The sequence below is a fragment of the Balaenoptera physalus genome (assembly GCF_965194825.1).
Source record: "Balaenoptera physalus genome assembly, chromosome: 14".
Taxonomy (NCBI): domain Eukaryota; kingdom Metazoa; phylum Chordata; class Mammalia; order Artiodactyla; family Balaenopteridae; genus Balaenoptera; species Balaenoptera physalus.
Window position 1 is genome coordinate 28459149 of NC_138893.1, and position 22733 is coordinate 28481881.

General features: G+C 41.7%; 1 protein-coding gene across 1 annotated transcript in view; it reads left to right on the plus strand.

Annotated features, from left to right (window-relative positions):
- ADAM12 (ADAM metallopeptidase domain 12) overlaps positions 1–22733 on the plus strand; it is a 383219-nt gene that overhangs the window by 34966 nt on the left and 325520 nt on the right. The window lies entirely within an intron of this gene.

The window sequence follows — 22733 nt, forward strand, 5'->3', positions numbered from 1 at the left end:
GGGATTGCTGGATCATATAGTATTCCTGTTTTTAGTTTTCTGGGGAACCTTTATATTGTTCTCCATAGTGGCTGTACCAACTTACATTCCCACCAACAGTGTAGGAGGGTTCCCTTTTCTCCACACCCTCTCCAGCATTTGTCATTTGTAGACTTTTTAATGATGGCCATTCTGACTGGTGTGAGGTGATACCTCATTGTAGTTCTGATTTGCATTTCTCTAATAGTTAGCGATGTTGAGCATCTTTTCATGTGCCTGTTGGCCGCCTGTATGTCTTCTTTGGAGAAATGTCTATAAAATCTGTCATCAAATTTAAATGGCTACCTTCCTTTGGCATTGCCTTTGGGCCTGTGGGAGTTGCTGTAAATATGATTCCCTGGCCAGGGTTAAGACATGATCTTGTAGACTTGGGAGGGGGCATTATCCCTGGGGAATGGGTTTCCACAAGTCAGGACACCTGGATGCCTACGATCAGCTCTTTGTGCCAGAGCAGTCAATTGGTTACAGAAGGCAGTTTCCCCTTCTTTTTAGGGACTCTGGAAGGTTCATTATGAAATCTTCCCAAAGGTACATGAGCAGGGCCAGGCTAGACCTGGATTGCATTAGCTTTGTCTACTCACAAACAGCGGGCAGCATTAGAAGAGTCATAAATCTCTTATTTGCGTTTTTTTTGTGACCAGAGCCCCTCATGTAGCTCAGCTCTTTAATAAACAGGTTGAGATTCTCTGCAAATCAAATGGAAAAAAACGACAATCTCATGTAACCACAGTGTCAGCCGAGTTTTCTCACTGTGTGTCTGTTTACACGTGTGGCTTTCTCGGTCCTGAGTGTTGTCCTGCGTGCCCCCTCTTGGTGCCTCTCCCCTCTGTCCCTCAGAAGCCTCCTGACCACAGTCCTGTCCTCTTGCCTCCACCACGGGTTCCTTTCTCCGGGTCGGGGTGGGCATTCTCCCTGGGGGCTCCACCGTCTTGGTCTGACACCATTGTCTTCTCCATTTATACTGTTAAATCTTTCAGAGCTGGGCTAGTGACTTATGACTGTCGACCCCAAGGCAGGGCAGGTGCTCCATAAAGGCCGGCAGGTTAAATACTGACCTCATGATTCTGTGAGCTCCTTGATACCAGAGTTCAGGTCTCAGACATCTCCTGTTATCAGGCGTTGCATCCATTTAAGGATACAGAGTGTATGGTGATTCCCTTTGACTCTGTGGGCTGTATTCAGTACATAGGAGATGCTCAAATGTCCCAAGGATGAAGGATGGATGTTCTGGAGAAGTAAAGAGAAGCCTGCTTTGATCATGGTGGGAATCACCAAATAGGGACATGTCCATAGCAAAAACAGCCTTTGTGCTTTTATTTTACGGTGGTGGTCAGGGGCTGTTGGTTCAAAGGCCTGGGTCTCTAAGACCATTGGTCCACCAGATGACCTGCATTGGAATCACCTGCGAGAGCTTGTTAAGAATGCAGATTCATACCCCACCTGGTACCCAGCCCTGATTCAGGATCTCATCTCCGCTGTTTTTTGGGGGTGCTGCTTGTTTATCAAGCCTCTTAAGTAATTCAACTCATAGCAGTGCTGACCGGCTGTGGTCTAAGCAGTCCATCCACTGTCAAGTTTCCCAATTTGGTGTTGAGTTCTCCATGACTTTTTAATTTTTAATTAATTAATTAATTTTAAAATTTATTTGATTGAAGTATAGTTGATTTACAATGTTGTGTTAATTTCTGCTGTACAGCAAAGTGATTCAGTTATATATATATATATATATATATATATATATATATATATATTCTTTTCCATTGTGGTTCATTACAGAATATTGAATATAGTTCCCTGTGCTATACAGTAGGACCTTGTTGTTTATCCATTCTCTCTATAATAGTTTGCACCTGCTAACCCCAGACTCCCAATCAATCCGTCTCACCAACTACCACCCACTTGGCAACCACAAGTCCATGATTGTTTTATTTGTGTGGATCACCTGTGCTATTGTTTACTTACATAATTTTTTTCTTAATTTATCCTAAATTTTCCTTTAAGTCAATATACATATTTTACTTAAATTTATTTAAGAAGAAAATTGTACTTCCATAGTATAAATAGAAGGCCAGTTTCACTTATCGTAAATATTATAAAAATCAAGTAAAGGAAAACAAAACACTGCTTTTAAATTCCAAACAATGGTGCCTGTTGATGTCCCTGAGCTGGAGACCTGCTCCTCCATGAGAAGGGGGGTTAGCCAGGGGTGAGGGAGGTTGGAGGCACGTTGTACCCAACAGCCTTTGTCTCCATTGGAAGACTTGGGAGGGCACCCAGAAGGCAGTAACTTGTCACCTCATTGACCTAATGTTATGCCCGAGAGCATCTGGCGTGCAGCCCTCTGGTGGGTCTGAGCCTTCAAGGGGCCCTTATGTGTGTTGGGTCCCAAGAGAATGGAGGTCTGAGTTCCTTCAGTGACAATCCTAGACAACTTGGTAGAGGGGAGAAGGCCAAGTTACAGTGATGGAAGGGAGGGTCCAGAGCCCTCCTGTGACCTGCGAGAGCTTTCCATGGTCCACCTCTGGGTGTGAGTCCCAAGACAGGTGAAGGCTAAAGGCTGGGATCAGGGGATGTGTAGACAACGCCTGAAGCCAACTGGAGCCTCTAGGGGCTCAGTGTCCCTCACTGGAGGTGAGGAGGCTGGGCAAGCAGGGCGCAGATGGAAGCAGTGTCTTGTTAATGGGGAGGCTGGCATTTCCTTCCTGGACCCTGGACCCAGACCATGAACCAGGGAGCATTTTCGTGCACAACACATGACATCGTCTGGAACTCATCTCTCTCTGGCACGTCCATTCAACATGTTTGTGTAGCACGTGGTAGGACCAAGGTGATGTGCTGGGGCTGTGGTCATAGAGGAGAGTCACACCATCTGTCTCTCAAGAGGCCAGCTCCCAGGTGACCAGGTGATGACCACCTTCCCTGGCTCAGGCTCTGTGTCAGGAAGAGCAGACACAGCACTCAGAGGGCCCAGGGCAGGATGGAGTTACTCCTGGCGGAAGGATTTGGGCCATTTTCCAGGTGGATAGAGGTCTGCTGTGCCCCGAGCAAGCAAGGTGACATCCAGTGAGGCAGAGAACCAATCCTGTCCATCAGATGGGAGACCCCATGGATGTGCGTGGGGCTGGCAGAGGGCAGAGCTGGCAGGAGTGCCAGTCACAACCAGACCACATCTGGGGAGGTCCAGGTGGCTGCAGGAAATCTGAAGTTGGAGGGGACAGCCAGGGGACAGAGGTGAAAAGTCAGGGGGCCTCAGTCGCTTGGAGAGGTGAACCTGGCCCTCAGGGCCTGAGAGCCGTGGTCCTTGGATGCCTCTTTGCCAACAGCCCAGCTTCTCTTGAAAGCCTGCCCATCGCCAAGCCCTGTTTCCTCTAACATAAGCAGCTGATTTGGACACACTGGGGAGGAGGTGGCAGTGTGCTGTCCCCGACAGATGGGAGGCCAGCATGAGCGTGAAAGCCTGGAAGGTTAAAGGGGATCGGCCAACAGCCCAGACCACAGTGACTCTGGGTCTCAGGTGACCACGGCAAGGTGAAGCCCCGGGGTTTGCGCTGACCCTCTGCCAGCTGCCAGGGGTGTGAGCTCTGACGAGGCATTTGGCTTCCCCAAGACTCACTCCCATCCACCCCCTCCCCATGCCCACCCCTGGGTAAAAAGGGGCCCGTACAACTTACTGCAGCATTGTTGAGTTGAGTGAGCTAGCATATAGGGAAAGCATATTGTAAACTGTAAACTGGGAGACGCCTGGTACAAGACTGTCGTTTAGGACCACACACGCTCGTACACCCAGGTCTGTCTACAAAATCTTCTAAGAAATGAGCAAAGTCGAGCTCTGGGGCAGGAGCTGCCTTCAGTGCTGGTGACAGTGAAGGACAAAGTGAGTCTGTCAACCCTGCAGGCAGCTGTCACTGCCCCAGGCCTGAATGCCTCTTTCCCTTCCCCCTCCCTTTCTCAAAGTCTGCCCTCCAGGCCTCTAGAGAGCTCTGCTGACTGAGTGTGTGTGTGTGTGTGTGTGTGTGTGTGTGTGTGTGTGTGTGTGTGTGTGTGTGTGAGATTTCAGGAGAGTTTCTCTCCATATGGCTCTGATTTACGCTGATACTGTCAAGTTACAAAATATAAATTGTATTATTTCCACAGAAAATCAATGTGACAATTTCTTTGCTCCCCGCCCAGCCCTGCTCACAAAAAGTAATCTTTAGGACACACTGGAAGAGTTAGTGGAATTACAGTGTGTGCCAACCCATGGACCCTGCTTTCTCTGAGTTATTTCAGTTTTTCCATTTTCAGCTTGGGAACAGGGAGGTATTGAAATATTTACAAGAATATCATAGGCCAGCTAGTGGTAAATATGTCTGCTCTCTAAGAGACTGGAGCTGTGTCTACAGTTGCGGGGGAAATGAAACATTTTAAAAGAAAAAGGGAAGTTTACAAATCTGTGTTTTGTGGACACTGTAAACTAAATATCTATTTTTCAATAATTTTTGGGTTTCCTCTAGAAATTTGTTTTATGGGGAAGATCAGTTAGAAGAACAGTCCAGTAGACCTGAGCATGCTTGCGTACAAAAAAGGCATGATGCTAGCTTTTTCTGCTTTTGACTAGCAGAAGCGAACATATTAGTATATGCATTGTTATAGATTTCATGTTCAAGTGGTTTTCCTAGATGAAGAGAGATTCAGAACTTTTGACCTTTATTAAAATACGAGTTGCCACCCTTGATAATTTCATTCTAAAGGTGGAGTTTTTGAGAGCAGTATCCTCTTTGTTTACGGAATTATGCAAATATTTGGCTTCTAGTGGGTCTTGGGTCTCTTTGGGCTCTAGTCTCTTCTAACAATTGCATACTAAAACAGGCATCTCTGGGCAGTGGCCTGCTCCTAAACTTAGCTTTCTTTAACATGTTTAAAAAGCAAATAATTTTGGTATTGTGGTCTGCTGCAGACATCATTTGTACTTTAGCCAGGATATTATTTGAGAACTGCGAAGCTCTCTAGGTATTCCGTCCGTATATAAACCATGTGTTAGAAAGATATAAATTCAGTTTTGAAATATTTGTTAGACTGCTTTTGGCTTTCAGTCCGTGCCAAACATGTGCTTTGGTGGCAGATGGAGTCATGTGGACCCTTGAATGAAACTCTTTATTTTGTATAGACTTTGTCTTCTAGCAGTTGCATTAGACAAGTCGGGAGATTACAAGGATCCTGGTATTTAAGGGGTGTGTTCTCGAGTGAACTTAAGATCTCTTTTCCTCCTTTAAAATATGTCACTAGGTCGTTTGGTTTCAAATTCTGTGCTGTAGAAAATATTGTCATACACCCTGAATTGATGGAGAATCACTAGTTTCTGGTATTCGCATGTTAACTTCAAATTTTGAAACTAGGACATGTTCCTAAGAACTGGTTGAAAGTTTTTGGCTTTGGGGCCAGTGATCTATTCAAGGAAGCCTAAATCTAGCACTACCTGATGAAATGGGACTTCTAGTTCAGTCTGAATTTCAGATAAACATTGAATAATTTTTCAGTGTAAGTAGGTCCCCAATAGTGTATGGAACATACTTATACTACAAAATCATTTGTTGATTATCTGAAATTCAGAATGAATTGGAAGTCAGATTTTTGTTTGCTACATCTGGCAACTTGACATAGATCCCAGTTTATTATTCACTGTCATAAACAGTGACTATCAAAGAAAATTTACTCAGTGATGAAGGCTGGAGGTGGAGGAGATCTCAGTCCAGCTCTTCCATATAATAAAAACGAATGTTCTATTTGAACAAAGTCAGAAAGCAGACCAGGAGTAGGTCACATCTATTGCACTTCTGATTGGAGTCAGGCCATTACCTTCTGTTTTTTTTTAACATCTTTATTGGAGTATAATTGCTTTACAATGTTATGTTAGTTGCTGCTGTATAACAAAGTGAATCAGCTATATGTGTACATATATTGCCGTATCCCCTCCCTCTTGCGTCTCCCTCCCACCCTCCCTATCCCACCCCTCTAGGTGGTCACAGAGCACTGAACTGAGCCATTACCTTTTTTCTCCTCATATACGTCCATTTCCTCACATTTCCCCTCCTTGCTGTTTGTTTCTGTGTTGTGTAGATGGACCTGGGGTATAAGTCTAAGAAGCCTTTTTTTCCCTCCCTTCTCCTCTTCATACCCCTTCCCCCCACGCGTGAATGCCCAAATCCTGCCTATTCAAGGCCTGGTATAATTGGCACCCCTTTGGTGGAGACTTCCTGGACCATCTCAACTACATTTTGTTTTCTGCTTCAACTCTGGTTGCTCTTAAAGACGTTTATCCTTTTCTTCACTAGACTTTCTGCTCCTTGAGGGCAGAGTCAAGTTTAATCTCAGGAAAGAACACACAGCATGAAAGCTGCCAGGAAATCGACACTCGGAAAAGGTTTCTTTCCTTCCTTCCTTTCCTCTGTAATGGCTACTCCTAATTGAGTGCTACTGTGTACCAGGTGTTTCCACAAACCATCTCCTTGAATTTTCTCAGCTATTCCAGGGGTGCAGTACTGTGTACTCCATTGTACACATTAGAAAGGTCCCACCTTTGGTGAAAGGCAGAGCTTGAACTGTCGTTGATCCACGTGGAACCCTGAAATGCTGTTGGCTTTTATCCGACACCACCTACCAACACACCACGCTGAAGAGCAGAAGACAACTCCCCACTGGGCGTGTGACAGCCAGCCTCTACTCTTAGGGGAGGATTCTGGTTGACTCAGCAGTTGTTTGTTTGTTTGTTTTAGAAATAAGCCTGCTTAATATTCTTAACTCATAGTTTCACATGCATAAATTAGAACAAATTAGACCCATTAAAAATGGGCAGTATAGAACTGATAACCAACAAGGTCCTACTGTAGAGCACAGGGAACTATATTCAATATCCTGTAATAAACCATAATGGAAAAGAATAAAAAAAATAGATATGAGCAAATAATCCTCGAACTAAGAAAAGAAAATATCTGATAAAAATGTGAGGGACTTCCCTGGTGGTCTCGTGGTTAAGACTCCACACTTCCAATGCAGGGGGGCGTGGGTTCAATCCGTGGTCGGGAACGAAGATCCCACATGCTGTGCAGCCAAAAAAAACAAAAAGGGAAAAAGTTCAACCTCAGTGACGAATAAATGCACGTTGGAACAACAAAGAATATGTTTTTTTCTTTACCAATGGTCATATATTTTTTAGAGGACTTTTTCTTCATAATAATTGTCTACTGGGCCGTCGTCCTGCCAGGGCCTGGTCATTGTTGAATAGATGGGAAGCAGTCACAGTTCAGATCCAGCAAGGGCGGGAGGGAGCCCTGGCCACTTCCTACCCCCTCGACCACGACCATCAGTTCAGGGAAGCAACAGAAAATTGTACCCTCCTCGTGCTGAGTCAACTGTGCCATACTGTGTGACCAGAAGCTGAAACAGGAAAAGACAGGACCAGCTCCTGGTGTTGTCAGCTGCCCTCTCACGAGGGTGGCACTTGGTTGGCATATCAGTGCTAATTTTACAGAGAATGGAAAGTCCATTTAGAATAATGAATGCATCCTTAGTGTGAATTTTAAACCAGGGCAGTGACACTCAGCCTACCAATGCACCTGCTCTCAAAAGATACTTACTGGCCAGCAAAGGATTGGCTAGTTCTCTTGTCTGTGGGAATAGGTCAGAACAGAGCTGGGTATTACTGAGAGGAAACTGCTGGAAAATTCTTTGATTTTTTTTAATCAATTTTTTATTGGAGTATAGTTGATTTACAATGTTGTGTTAGTTTCGGCTGCACAGCAAAGTGAATCGGTTATACATATACATATATCCACTCTTTTTTAGATTATTTTCCAATATAGGTCATTACAGAGTATTGAGTAGAGTTCCCTGTGCTATACAATAGGTTCTTATTAGTTATTTATTTTATATATAGTAGTGTGTATATGTCAATCCCAATCCCCCAATTTATCCCCACCCCTTGGTAACCATAAGTTTGTTTTCTACATCTGTGACTCTATTTCTGTCTTATAAATAAGTTCATTTGTACCGTTTTTTTAAATTCCACATATAAGTGATATCATATGATATTTGTCTTTCTCTGTCTGACTTACTTCACTCAGTATGACCATCTCTAGGTCCATCCATGTCACTGCAAATGGCATTATTTTGTTCTTTTTTTATGGCTGAGTAATATTCCATTATGTATACGTACCACATCTTCTTTATCCATTCATCGTCAATGGACATTTAGGTTGCTTCCATGTCCTGGCTATTGTAAATAGTACAGCAATGAACATTAGGGGTGCATGTATCTTTTCGAATTATGGTTTCCTCTGGATATATGCTCAGGAGTGGGACTGCTGGATCATATGGTAGCTCTATTTTTACGTTTTCAAGGAACCTCCACACTGCTCTCCATAGTGGCTGTACCAATTTACATTCCCACCAATAGTGTAGGAGGGTTCCCTTTTCTCCACACCCTCGCCAGCATTTATTGTTTGTAGATTTTTTGATGATGACCATTCTGACTGGTGTGAGATGATTCCTCATCGCAGTTCTGATTTGCATTTCTCTAATAATTAGTGATGTTGAGCATCTTTTCATGTGCTTTTTGGCCATCTGCATGTCATCTTTTTTTTTTTTAATTTTTATTTATTTTTTATACAGCAGGTTCTTATTAGTTATCCATTTTATACATATTAGTGTATACATGTCAATCCCAATCTCCCAATTCATCCTACCACCACCACACCCCCTCACCTTTCTCCCCTTGGTGTCCACATTTGTCCTCTACATCTGTGTCTCTATTCCTGCCTTGCAAACCAGTTCATCTGTACCATTTTTCTAGATTCTACATATATGCGTTAATGTACGATATTTGTTTTTCTATTTCTGACTTATTTCACTTTGTATGACAGTCTCTAGATCCATCCACGTCTCTACAAATGACCCAATTTCTTTCCTTTTATGGCTGAGTAATATTCCATTGTATATATGTACCACATCTTCTTTATCCATTCGTCTGTAGATGGGCATTTAGGTTGCTTCCATGTTCTGGCTATTGCAAATAGTGCTGCAGTGAACATTGGGGTGCATGTCTCTTTTTGAATTATGGTTTTCTCTGGGTATATGCCCAGTAGTGGGATTGCTGGGTCATATGGTAATTCTATTTTTAGTTTTTTTAAGGAACCTCCATACTGTTCTCCATAGTGGCTGTATCAATTTACATTCCCACCAGCAGTACAAAGGATTCCCTTTTCTCCACACCCACTCCAGCGTTTGTTGTTTGTAGATTTTCTGATGATGCCCATTCTAACTGGTACGAGATGATACCTCATTGTAGTTTTGATTTGCATTTCTCTAATAATTAGTGATGTTGAGTAGCTTTTCATGTGCCTCTTGGCCATCTGTATGTCTTCTTTGGAGAAATTTCTATTTAGGTCTTCTGCCCATTTTTGGATTAGGTTGTTTGTTTTTTTTAATATTGAGCTGCATGAACTGTTTATATATTTTGGAGATTAATCCTTTGTCTGTTGCTTCATTGCAAATATTTGCTCCCATTCTGAGGGCTGTCTTTTCATCCTGTTTATAGTTTCCTTTGCTGTGCAAAAGCTTTTAAGTTTCATTAGGTCCCATTTGTTTATTTTTGTTTTTATTTCCATTGCTCTAGGAGGTGGATCAAAAAAGATTTTGCTGGGATTTATGTCAAAGGGTGTTCTGCTTATGTTTTCCTCTAAGAGTTTTATACTGTCCGGTTTTACCTTTAGGTCTTTAATCCATTTTGAGTTAATTTCTGTATGTAGTGTTAGGTAGTGTTCTAATTTCATTCTTTTACATATAGCTGCCCAGTTTTCCCAGCACCACTTATTGAAGAGACTGTCTTTTCTCCATTGTATATCCTTCCCTCCTTTGTCATAGATTAGTTGACCATAGGTGTGTGGGTTTATCTGTGGGCTTTCTATCCTGTTCCATTGATCTATATTTCTGTCTTTGTGATAATACCATACTGTCTTGATTACTGTAGCTTTGTAGTATAGTCTGAAGTCAGAGAGTCTGATTCCTCCAGCTCCATTTTTTCCCCTCAAGATTGCTTTGGCTGTTCAGGATCTTTTGTGTCTCCATACAAATTTTAAGATTGTTTTGTTCTAGTTCTGTGAAAAATGCCAGGGGTAGTTTGATAGGGATTGCATTGAATCTGTAGGTTGCTTTGGGTAGTATAGTCATTTTCATAATATTGATTCTTCCAATCCAAGAACATGATATATCTCTACATCTGTTTGTGTCATCTTTTATTTCTTTCATCAGTGTCTTATAGTTTTCTGAGTGCAGGTCTTTTACCTCCTTAGGTAGGTTTATTCCTAGGTATTTTATTCTTTTTGTTGCAGTTGTGAATGGGATTGTTTCCTTAATTTCTCTTTCTGATCTTTCATTGTTAGTGTATAGGAATGCAAGAGATTTCTGTGCATTAATTATGTATCCTGCAACTTTACGAAATTCATTGATTAGCTCTAGTAATTTTCTGGTGGCATCTTTAGGATTATCTGTGTATAGTATCATGTCATCTGCAAACAGTGACAGTTTTACTTTTTCTTTTCCAATTTGTATTCCTTTTATTTCTTTTTCTTCTCTGATTGCCATTGCTAGGACTTCCGAAACTATGTTGAATATAGTGGCGAGAGTGGACATCCTTGTCTTGTTCCTGATCTTAGAGGAAATGGTTTCAGTTTTCACCATTGAGAATGATGTTGGCTGTGGGTTTGTCATATATGGCCTTTATTATGTTGAGGTAGGTTCCCTCTATGTGCACTTTCTGGAGAGCTTTTATCATAAATGGGTGTTGAATTTTGTTAAAAGCTTTTTCTGCATCAATGAGATGATCATATGGTTTTTATTCTTCAATTTGTTGCTATGGTGTATCACATTGATTGATTTGCATATATTGAAGAATCCTTGCCTCCCTGGGATAAATCCCACTTGATCATGTTGTATGATCCTTTTAATGCGTTGTTGGATTCTCTTTGCTAGTATTTTGTTGAGGATTTTTGCATCAGTGATATTGGTCTGTAATTTTCTTTTTCTGTAGTATCTTGGTCTGGTTTTGGTATCAGGGTGATGGTGGCCTCATAGTATGAGATTTGGAGTGTTCCTTCCTCTGCAATTTTTTGGAAGAGTTTGAGAAGGATGGGTTAGAGATTTAGCTCTTCTCTAAATGTTTGATAGAATTCACCTGTGAAACCATCTGGTCCTGGACTTTTGTTTGTTGGAAGATTTGTAATCACAGTTTCATTTTCATTGCTTGTGATTGTCTGTTCATATTTTCTATTTCTTCCTGTTTCTTCAGTCTTGGAAGGTTATACCTTTCTAAGAATTTGTCCATTTCTTCCAGGTTGTCCATTTTATTGGCACTGAGTTGCTTGTAGTAGTCTCTTAGGATACTTTGTATTTCTGTGGTGTCCATTTTAACTTCTCCTTTTTCATTTCTAATTTTATTGATTTGAGTCCTCTCCCTCTTTTTCTTGATGAGTCTGACTAATGGTTTATCAATTTTGTTTATCTCCTCAAAGAACCAGCTTCTGGTTTTATTGATCTTTGCTATTGTTTTCTTTGTTTCTATTTCATTTATTTCTGCTCTGATCTTTATGATTTCTTTCCTTCTACTAACTTTGGGTTTTGTTTGTTCTTCTTTCTCTAGTTCCTTTAGGTGTAAGGTTAGATTATTTCTTTGTGGTTTTTCTTGTTTCTTGAGGTAGGATTATATTGCTATAACCTTCCCTCTTAGAACTGCTTTTGCTGCATCCCATAGGTTTTGGATTGTCATGTTTTTGTTGTCATTTGTCTCTAGGTATTTTTTGATTTCCTCTGATTTCTTCAGTGATCTCTTGGTTATTTAGTAACATATTGTTTAGCCTCCATGTGTTTGTGTTTTTACGGGTTTTTTTCCCTGTAATTGATTTCTTATCTCACAGCATATTGGTCGGAAGAGATGCTTGATATGATTTCAATTTTCTTAAATTTACTGAGGCTTGATTTGTGACCCAAGATGTGATCTATTCTGGAGACTGTTCCGTGTGCACTTGAGAAGAAAGTGTAACCTGCTGTTTTCGGATGGAATGTCCTATAAATATCAATTAAATCTATCTGGTCTATTGTGTCATTTAAAGCTTGTGTTTCCTTATTAATTTTCCATCTGGATGATCTGTCCATTGGTGTAAGTGAGGTATTAAAGTCCCCCACTATTGTGTTACTGTCGATTTTCTCTTTTATTGCTATTAGCATTTCCCTTATGTATGGAGGTGCTCCTATGTTGGGTGCATATATACTTACAATTGTTATATCTTCTTCTTGGATTGATCCCTTGATCATTAGGTAGTGTCCTTCCTTGTCTCTGGCAACATTCTTTATTTTAAAGTCTATTTTGTCTGATACGAGTATTGCTACTCCAGCTTTCTTTTGATTTCTATTTGCATGGAATATCTTTTTCCATCTCCTCACTTTCAGTCTGTATGTCCCTAGGCCTGAAGTCAGTCTCTTGTAGACAGCATATATATGGGTCTTGTTTTTGTATCCGTTCAGCAAGCTTGTTTATTTTGGTTGGAGCGTTTAATCCATTCACATTTAAGGTAATTATCAATATGCATGTTCCTATTACTATTTTCTTAATTGTTTTGGGTTTGTTTTTGTAGGTCCTTTTCTTCTCTTGTGTTTCCCACTCAGAGAAGTTCCTTTAGCATTTATTGTAGAGCTGGTTTGGTGGTGCTGGATTCTCTTAGCTTTTACTTGTTTGTAAAGCTTTTGACTTCTCTGTTGAATCTGAATGAGATCCTTGCCGGGTAGAGTAATCTTTGTTGAGGTTCTTCCCTTTCATGACTTTAAATATATCATGCCACTCCCTCCTGGCTTGTTTCTGCTGAGAAATCAGCTGTTAACCTTATGGGAGTTCCCTTGTATGTTATTTGTCATTTTTCCCTTGTTGCTTTTAATAATTTTTCTTTGTGTTTAATTTTTGTCAATTTGATTGCTATGCGTCTTCAGCATGTTTCTACTTGGAGTTATCCTGCCTGGGACGCTCTATGCTTCCTGGACTTGGGTGGCTCTTTCCTTTCCCACGTTAGGGAAGTTCTCAACTATAATCTCATCAAATATTTTCACAGGTCCTTTCTCTCTCTTTTCTTCTTCTGGGACCCCTATAATGCGAATGTTGTTGCATTTAATGTTGTCCCAGAGGTCTCTTAGGCTGTCTTCATTTCTTTTCATTCTTATTTCTTTATTCTGTTCCGCAGCAGTGAATTCCACCATTCTGTCTTCCAGGTCACTTATCCGTTCTTCTGCCTCAGTTATCCTGCTATTGATTCCTTCTAGTGCATTTTTCATTTCAGTTATTGTGTTGTTTTTCTCTGCTTGTTTGTTCTTTAATTCTTCTAGGTGTTCTTTAATTCTGCTAGGTTTTTATTAAACTTTTCTTGCATCTTCTCAATCTTAGCCTCCATTCTTTTTCTGAGGTCCTGGATCATCTTCACTATCATTATTCTGAATTCTTTTTCTGGAAGGTTGCCTATCTCCAGTTCATTTAGTTATTTTTCTGGGTTTTTATCTTGTTCCTTCATCTGGTACATAGTCCTCTCCCTTTTCATTTTGTCTATCTTTCTGTGAATGTGGTTTTCATTCCACTGGCTGCAGGATTGTAGTTCTTGCTTCTGCTGTCTGCCCTCTGGTAGATGAGGCTATCTTAAGAGGATTGTGCAAGGTTCCTGATGGGAGGGACTCATGATTGGTAGAGCTGAGTGTTGCTGTGGTGGGCAGAGCTCAGAAAAACTTTAAACCACTTGTCTGCTGATGGGTGGGGCTGAGTTCCCTCCCTGTTGGTTGTTTGGCCTGAACCGACCCAGCACTGTAGCCTACAGGCTCTTTGGTGGGGCTAATGGTGGACTCCAGGAGGGCTCATGTCAGGGAGTACTTCCCAGAACTTCTGCTGCCAATGTCCTTTTCCCCACAGTGAGCCAGAGCCACCCCCCGCCTCTGCAGGAGACCTTCCAACATTAGTAGGTAGGTCTGGTTCAGTCTCCTATGGGTTCACTGCTCCTTCCCCCGGGTCTTGATGCACACACTACTTTGTGTGTGCCCTCCAAGAGTGGAGTCTCTGTTTCCTCCAGTCCTGTCGAAGTCCTGCAGTCAAATCCTGGTAGCCTTCAAAGTCTGATTCTCTGGGAATTCCTCCTCCCGTTGCCGGACCCCCAGATTGGAAAGTCTGACGTGGGGCTCAGAACCTTCACTCCAGTGGGTGGACTTCTGTGGTATAAGTGTTCTCCAGTTTGTGAGTCACCCACCCAGTGGTTATGGGATTTGATTTTATTGTGATTGTGCCCCTCATACCATCTCATTGTGGCTTCTCCTTTGTCTTTGGATGTGGGGTATCTTTTTTTGGTGAGTTCCAGTGTCTTCCTGTTGATGTTTGTTCAGCAGTTAGTTGTGATTCCAGTGCTCTCGCAAGAGGGAGTGAGCGCACATCCTTCTACTCTGCCATCTTGAACCAGTCCTGGAAAATTCTTAAACTGAACAGTTTTCTTTACTTTTTTGACTTTATCTGTGTGAGGTGAAGCAAAGACTTAAAGACAGGTAAGCACCTTGTTCAGTTTCAACAAACTGAGAACAAAAATATTTCTAATCAAAATTATTAAACACCATCCTAGCTCATTCTAGAAGCCTAGTCAATATTTGTCAAATCAAATAGAACTAAAACCTCTCTGAGCTCAGGACTCCAATCCTATATCATAATCATTTGGGGTGTCCTGTTTGAATATTTAAATTAGGGCCCCCCAAATTCAGTGGGCAAAGTCAATAACTAGAAAATTAAAGTCATAAAAATCGTATCGGCACCTGCCTCCTGATAGCCACACTTTCCTTCCCCTTGGTCGTTAGGACTTAGGCAGGTGTTCCCTAACTTAGCAACCTCCATCCTCACTCTCCTTCAAGTCCAAGACTCCCTCTCTTGCCCTGTTTCTCCCCACCATCTGGCCCAAGCCACAGCCTACCTACAATTGAGTTCCCAGCAGGTGGAGAAGTGGAAAAGGGGAAGTTCTTGAAGCAGGGGCAGGAGGTAGAGGATATGGCCGTGGTATTGCATTGTGGAATTCTGAATATATTTTTTCATAAACACACATGGGGTTTAGGTCTATAAGCTCTTCCCCGAGTGAAAACTTAGAGCATCTTTCTCATAAAGAAAATGAAGTGTTTCTAAATGGTGGTATGAGAGTCAAGCACATTATGAGTTCCTAAGTGTTGCAGAACCAGCCTTCAAAAACTCACCAAGTCTGTAGAAAAGGCATTCAAGTTCAAGTAATCAGCCTGCACTCATACTCTTGGTGTGCAGCTGCATTCTTGCTGGGATTTAGTGCTCCCTTGGTTAGCATGGCAGGTACACACTTCGAGTAGAGAAGGAAGTGTCAGGCTTCCATGATGACAATTTCTATTCTAGTCCATTAGTTCTCTGTTCTGATCTTAATTTGGCTTTTCAAGGAAGGTTTCCTGCTGGGAAGATAATGAGCAAAATGCTTTAGATGAGGATTCTGGTTGACTTGCCAGTTCTTTTTCATTAAAAATAAGTAAGTTGGAATTCTGGCTTATAAATAAGGCTCATGTGGGTTTGGTTCTGTGCATCAACCTGTAAGGAGCCAGACGTTGCTGGGTGAGCTAAAGGTCAATCACCCGTCAGAACCTCCATGAGGAGAACCATGCCTCGGGACCCCTCCCTGATGTTGTTGTGACCCCAAGGACATGTGAACTTTTTATTTGTTTGGTAATAATTCATTAAATAGGTACTTGTCTGCATATGAGGACATAGCAGTGAATTAGACAAATAAGGCCCCTATCACCTGCCATTTTAGATTTGGGGGTGGGGTGGAGGAAACAAAAAGGTAAATAAACAAATTTGGATGCTAGTAAGTGCTAAAAAAGGAACAAAATAGGATGATGGGCTGGAGAGAAGCTTCGGATGGAAGGAAGGGTATGAATTAGGGCAGCCCGTCTGAGGTGGTAATGTTTGAGCTGAGACATAAATCATGAGCTTTGAGGGCGAGCAGAGGTTTGAGAGTAGGGTCTTCTCAGGAGAGGGAACAGCAAATGCAAAGGACAATGAGATAGGACATAGCTGGACATATGAAGGGTCAGAAGGGTGGTCAGTGTGGTCACAGCAGAGGTGGCAAGATGGAGCTCTCAGGGCACTAGGTTCCAGAACTTATAGGACTCAGGAAGGAATGTGAATTTTATTCCAAGTGTTTCCTGGCCAGAGTGATTGTTTGTTTATCGTATGGTGTGGCTGGAGCACAGATCCTTGAACTTGGCTGTCTGGGTTCACTTCCTGGCTTCACGGTTTTTTGGACATGGGTGAGTTTCTTAACTTCTCTGTGCCTCAGTTTCTTCATCTACTAAATGGGGAAAAACATCCTAGGGCTGTTGTGAAGTTTAAACAGGTGAAATTTATAAAAGATTAGAATGAGGTTTGGTGCATAGCACTTGCTTAACTAGTGCTCACCACTGTAATCTAGAAATGTTTATTAGTTATGGAATCTATGCTCAACATTGCATTTTGCCCTATGAATAGTTCTCATTTATCCATTCTTCTTCAGTCTTCACACGCTCCATTCTCAGGCAGAGAATTTTTCCAAACTGAATTAGATTTACTCTGCATAAAATCCTATGATGTCTTTCAACTGTACTCAAATAAAATCCAAGCACTGTCTTAGCAGGCCCAGCATGCTCTAGGCCTCATCTACCCTGTATACTTCTGCTCATACCTCTGTCCATCCCATTTCTTGCTCCATTTTAGCCATACTGACCCTTTCTCCTCTAGAACACACTAAGCTCTCTGCTGCCTTATGGCATTTGTGTTCACGTTCTCTTGATGGAAAACCCCGCCGTAGACTTTTGTTCTTATCAAATGTATCCTCTCCTTTAAGATTGGAGGAGGGGAAAAAAAAAAAAAAAAAAAGATTGGAGGAGGGGGAGCCTGTAGGTGAGTAGGCTACAAAGAAGGATTCAGCTAGAAAGTAGAGTTTTTAGAAAACAGAAGAAAGCAAAATCAAAGCACAAGATACCCACCTGGAGTTGTTGAATATGGGCGATAAAAAAAAAAGACCATGCCCAAGATGTCGCCCAGCCATGTGACTTAAGGAGTGATGGTGAATGGTGGTGGCTCTGGAAAGACATGTAGGATGGAAGATGTTTTGTTTTCTGATTGGGGGATGGAGGGAAGCCTTTGGTTTTTAAACAGGCTGAGTTTGAGGTGATGACGGTGACAAGACATTGAAATTAGTGTCCAGCAGATTATTGTAATACAGACTGCGCTTGGGTGAATTGGCCAGATGGAAGAATATTGATTTGGGCAACATCAGTTTAAAAATTAATGAGTTCTCTCAGGGACAGTAAGAGTAGGGAGGGAAGATCAGTTCCAAGAGCTGAGACTTGGGAGACGTTCAAGTTCCCCCAGGAGGAAGGGAGGCAGGGGAAAGGAGTATGAGTGGAGAAGAGCCCTGGTTGAAGAAGTGGAAGAAAACCAGAGTCACTAAGTGCTGCTGAGTTGGGAGTATATTTCAGCAGGAGGTGGTCGATGATGACAGTGGTGCAGCGAGGATATGAGTGCCCTTAGATGGCACGGGGTCTTTAGCATAGATGCTAAATGGCTGCTCTATCATTGTTGTTTAATTCCATCTAGTAGGTTTACAGTAGTGAATGGGATAAACCAGTTTCTATTTTTGTCCTTTTGCTGTTCACTTCCAAAATTTGCTCCTGGGGTAAGATTTTAATAATTGGTTCCATTTTTCCCTTACCTTATTTCTTGCAAAGTCAATTTTGGAAAATTCTGACCCCCATCCTCCACCCCCAAAAATACTACAGATGAATTCCTGCAGCATGTCTTTGCCCCTGTGATGAAGGACAAAGTGAATGACTATATTTGAAATGCAAAGGGCTTGGGTTTTGTCATTAATTCTGCCACTTATTATTGGGAAACATTAGAAATAACCTATATAACTTCATAATTTAGTTTCACCATTCATAAAATAGGACTTGCATTAGCTTCCACTGACCAGCAAAGGAATATAAAAATATAAGTTAATGTTGTAAATGACTTTGCTCCCCACAGATAGGAGACACTTTAGACATGAAAAGTTATTTCTATGTGTAGTAGAGACAACTTGTGCTTGGGATATGAATCCATTTGAAACATTAATGGGAAGAAGTAACTAGCTTTCTTTGAATTTTGAAATGACATATAAAACATCGTTTCAAAATTGTAATTGTTCCATAGTACTTGATTGCATTTATTTCCAAATGGGCTGTGTCCTCAGAAATGCCCAGGGCTGTGCATCTGTGATGCCAGGAAAGCTGGTAAGAAAGTAAAACATCATAAATCAGTTGATTTGTCATCATGAGTCCAAATGATTTTTAAAATTTTTTATCCATCATAAAAGTAATATGTCTGATTATAGGAAAATCAGAGTTACATGCAAACATAAAGAAGAAACACAATGAATTCATAGACCTAACACTCAGAAAAAAACCCTGGAAGAGTATTTTGGTGTATTTATTTCCAAAAACTGATTAAAAAAAACAAAAACAAAAAACTAAGCTAAATGACAGCCACCTATGCTTTGCATCCATGATGTCACTTGGCTCTCTTGCCAGCCCTTTGCGGTAGACACTGGTCGGTAGCCTTCCTGGACATGTAAAGGATTTGCGTATCAAGGAGGGCAGGAGACTGGCCCAAGAGCGTCCATGTAGCCTGTGGGGGGATGCACAGTGCCTCTTCTGACTCAAAATACTGCAGCTTCTTCCCTTACATGAGGCTGTGTCTTGATAATTCAGCCTTCCGGTGTGGATAATTACAATCTTAGGGTCTGAGCAAATCTGGTTCTGTTTCAACATACTTTTATCAAAGTAGTTATGTGACTGTCACTTGGTGTCACCTTCCTAAACCAACTTTTAATTTCTGTGCCATTTCAGAGCGTTGTAGCCAATAACCAAAAAAAACCGTCTATGTTCCGTAGACTTCTCTGGAGGTACTTAGAGGGGCCTTTCTACTGCCTAAGGATCAACTACTTTTACATACCTCTGCCTTCTTATACTCTAGGAAACCTTGTCAATTGCTTTATGCTTTTCACTTGACGGTAGTCACCGCATCTTTCCTCCATCTGAACAAATAGCAATGTTAGAAGAGAGATGAAGGGTAAAGACTCCAGTTTGCTGGTATTTGGAGCCATGAGCGATAACAGCCATTCATCTCTGAGCCTTTTGATACTGAATTGCTCTAGAATGACATTCTTCTTGCAAGATGCAGATTAGATCTTTAAATGATTATTAATAGACTTTATTTTAAAGGATAGTTTTATATTTACAGGAAAATGGAGAAGACAGTATAGAAAGTTCCTCTACACCCCATAACCAGTTTTCCCCTATTATTAACATCTTACCTGAGTATTGTACAATTGTTATAATTAGTGAACCGATATTGACATAATATTTTAAACTACAGTTCATACTTTATTCCAGTCTCCTTACTTTTTACCTAATGTCCTTTTTCTGTTCCTCGGTCCCAGGCAGGATTCCACAATACGTTTAGTCATTATGTCTCCTTAGGCTCCTCTTGGCTGTGACAATTTCGATGACATTGATAGTTTTGAGGTGCGCTGGTCAAATCTATTGTAGGATGCACTGTATTGGCATTTGTCTCAAGATTAGACTGGGGTTATGGTTTTTAGGGATTAGGATCACAGAGGTAAAGCGTCATTTTCTTCATATCCTATGAAGAGTACAGGACTACGGTTGTTGATGTTGACCTTTATCATCTGGGTGATGTAGTGTTTTTCAGGTTTTTCCACTGTAAAATTACTCTTTCTTAGATTAACTTTTGCCATGGTTCTTTTTAAACATCCTCGAGCTATACCATTTAAAAATCACATCCCCCGGGCTTCCCTGGTGGCACAGTGGTTAAGAATCCGCCTGCCACGGCAGGGGACACGGGTTCGAGCCCTGGTCCGGGAAGATCTCATATGCCACGGAGCAGCTAAGCCCGTGTGCCACAACTACTGAGCCTGCGCTCTAGAGCCCATGAGCCACAAGTACTGAGCCCACGTGCCACAACTACTGAAGCCCGCGTGCCTAGAGCCCACGCTCCACAACAAGAGAAGCCACTGCAATGAGAAGCTCATGCACCGCAATGAAGAGTAGCCACCTCTTACCACAACTAGAGGAGACTGGTGCACAGCAACAAAGACCCAACACAGCCAAAAATAAAGAAAAAAGTTAAATTAAATTAAAATTTTAAAAAATTAAAAATGAAAATCACATCCCTAATTATCACCCATGGAGTCTGCAGATGAGATGAGAGATTGACGTTGTTATTTGGATAAGACTATAGATAGGAATCTGAACCAAGGAAATATATTTGTCCTTTATGGGAATGTTGCCACCATATTTCTCTGAACCAAGATGCTGCTCAGTCAATTTTATAAGATTTTCTTTAGCTCTCAGATATTTGGAGCCAATAAAAATGCTTTATGCATTTCCAGGGCCTTGTCCCCAGATTCTTTTGCAGTTCATAATGGTTGCCTCAGTTTTTTCCCCCCAGCTAGATTTTCTAAGGAATATTTATCTTTTTATAAAATTAATTAATTAATTAATTAATTTATTTATTTTTGGCTGCATTGGGTCTTTGTTGCTGCGCACGGGCTTTTCTCTAGTTGCGGTGAGCGGCGGCTACTCTTCGTTGCAGTGCGCGGGCTTCTCATTGCAGTGGCTTCTCTTGTTGGGGAGCACAGGCTCTAGGCACGTGGGCTTCACTAGTTGTGGCACGGGGGCTCAGTAGTTGTGGCTTGCGGGCTCTAGAGCGCAGGCTCAGTAGTTGTGGCGCGTAGGCTTAGTTGCTCCACGGCACGTGGGATCTTCCCAGACCAGGGCACAAACCCATGTCCCCTGCATTGGCAGGTGGATTCTTAACCACTGTGCCACCAGGGAAGCCCAGGAATATTTATCTTAATCCTACTTTTGGTACCTCAGATTAATTCTCCTCTCTTAGGTTCATGTAGGGATTGATAGTGATTTCCCTTTAAAGCCAGAATTCCAGGCATGATGTTTTAAGTTTTGTCTTGACTAGTAATCTTATCAGAGGTTGTTACCCCAGTGGCCCACTGGGCAGCTTGAATGGATACCCGCCAAGTACCTAAATATCCACATTTTCTAATGATGGATATGAAGTTGTCATCTTCACACTATTAGCATGGTTTGGTTGGAGAACCACTGTCTAGGAGTCTGGAAACTTGGCTTCTGACATCCTAGTCTGATCTTATGCGTTAAGCTTTTCAAAAGCCCTTTGACTACACTGACTTATTTGAGCTTCCTTGACCCTATGAGAATTAGTGGGGGAGAGAATGTGGTCCCCATTTTGTAGAGGGCAGAACCTCAGATGCATACTTTGACTGAGGGCAATAAATCGAAGAGGACTCAAGACCAGAGCCAAATCTTGTGGCTCCAGGGTGTTCATTGTTCATGATCTCAGAACTCCGTGTCAACCTTCACCTCCAGTGAGCTGAAGCCCTTAGGTGGGCTTTAGGGTAGTCTGGGCCTCCCTTAGTAAGCTAGGCCAAGGAGGTTTGGCCGGAGCAGGAACGAGGCAAGACTTCCATGGGCAGCCAGGCTCTGGGTGATTCACACGGAGGGGGGATCTGAAGTCACTTTTGGGGGTGTCTTCATTGCTGGCTTTTCCAAGACCTTAAAAGCCATGGCTGCAAAGATTCTTGCCTAAGGAACTGGGTCTATAACTTCCCTTTTCACCAGCCATAATCAGATCTGAAGATGACAAACTCAGACAAGCAAAGAAGGCACACACATACCTCATGGTAAAGCAGAGCTGATTGTCACAGACGATAATTATGGTAGGAACCCAGATATTCTCATATGCTTTTTTTCCACCATGAGACTGAGGCAAACTGGCCATTTTATCAAAAGGACAAGTCATGTATCTGGTTACTCAACAGACAGAAAGCTGGAAGTTCCTCCTCAAGATAAGCTATTGACATTCACATTTTTTATTTAGTCAACTGAGTTTTGTTGATGCCCAACTATTTGGAAAAACAAAATGTGTGCAAACTGTATATTTTCTAAGGTCATATTTTTTCCCCTGGGTTTCTAGGGCTTGAATGTGTGGCCTGCTTTTATGGTTTGTCAACAAGATCACTCCATAAAATGCATTCTGATATCTCACAGCTGTGTATAATTTATTCTGTCTATCCATGCAGCACAAATAAAATTTTTATTTGCATCATCTAAAAGAAATACCAGTGTATAAATATATAAGCAAAGCTCATAAGAAACCATCTTCTGACTCCATATACTGCTGGGGGGATATCGTGCAACCAATTAAAAAGCTGAGAGATGGCTTCATTACCCATGTAGATAGATCATAAATACTGTACTCAGCAAATAGTATAGTTATTCAATTTCTTTAAAAGGTTGCACAACACTCTCCCAGTGCTGGCACAGTCTGCCTCTCAATTCTCCTTGGAATATTTAGAAAATAAAGCCTCTTAGAGGGGGGAAGAAAAATCAGCCCCGAAGGACTTCTTTTGATTAAGACGTTGGAATATGTAGGTGAAAAGGGAAATGTTCAGTGGTTGGAACATTTTGCCTTTAGGAGAGTAAATAACTGTCTTTCTCTGCTCCTAGGA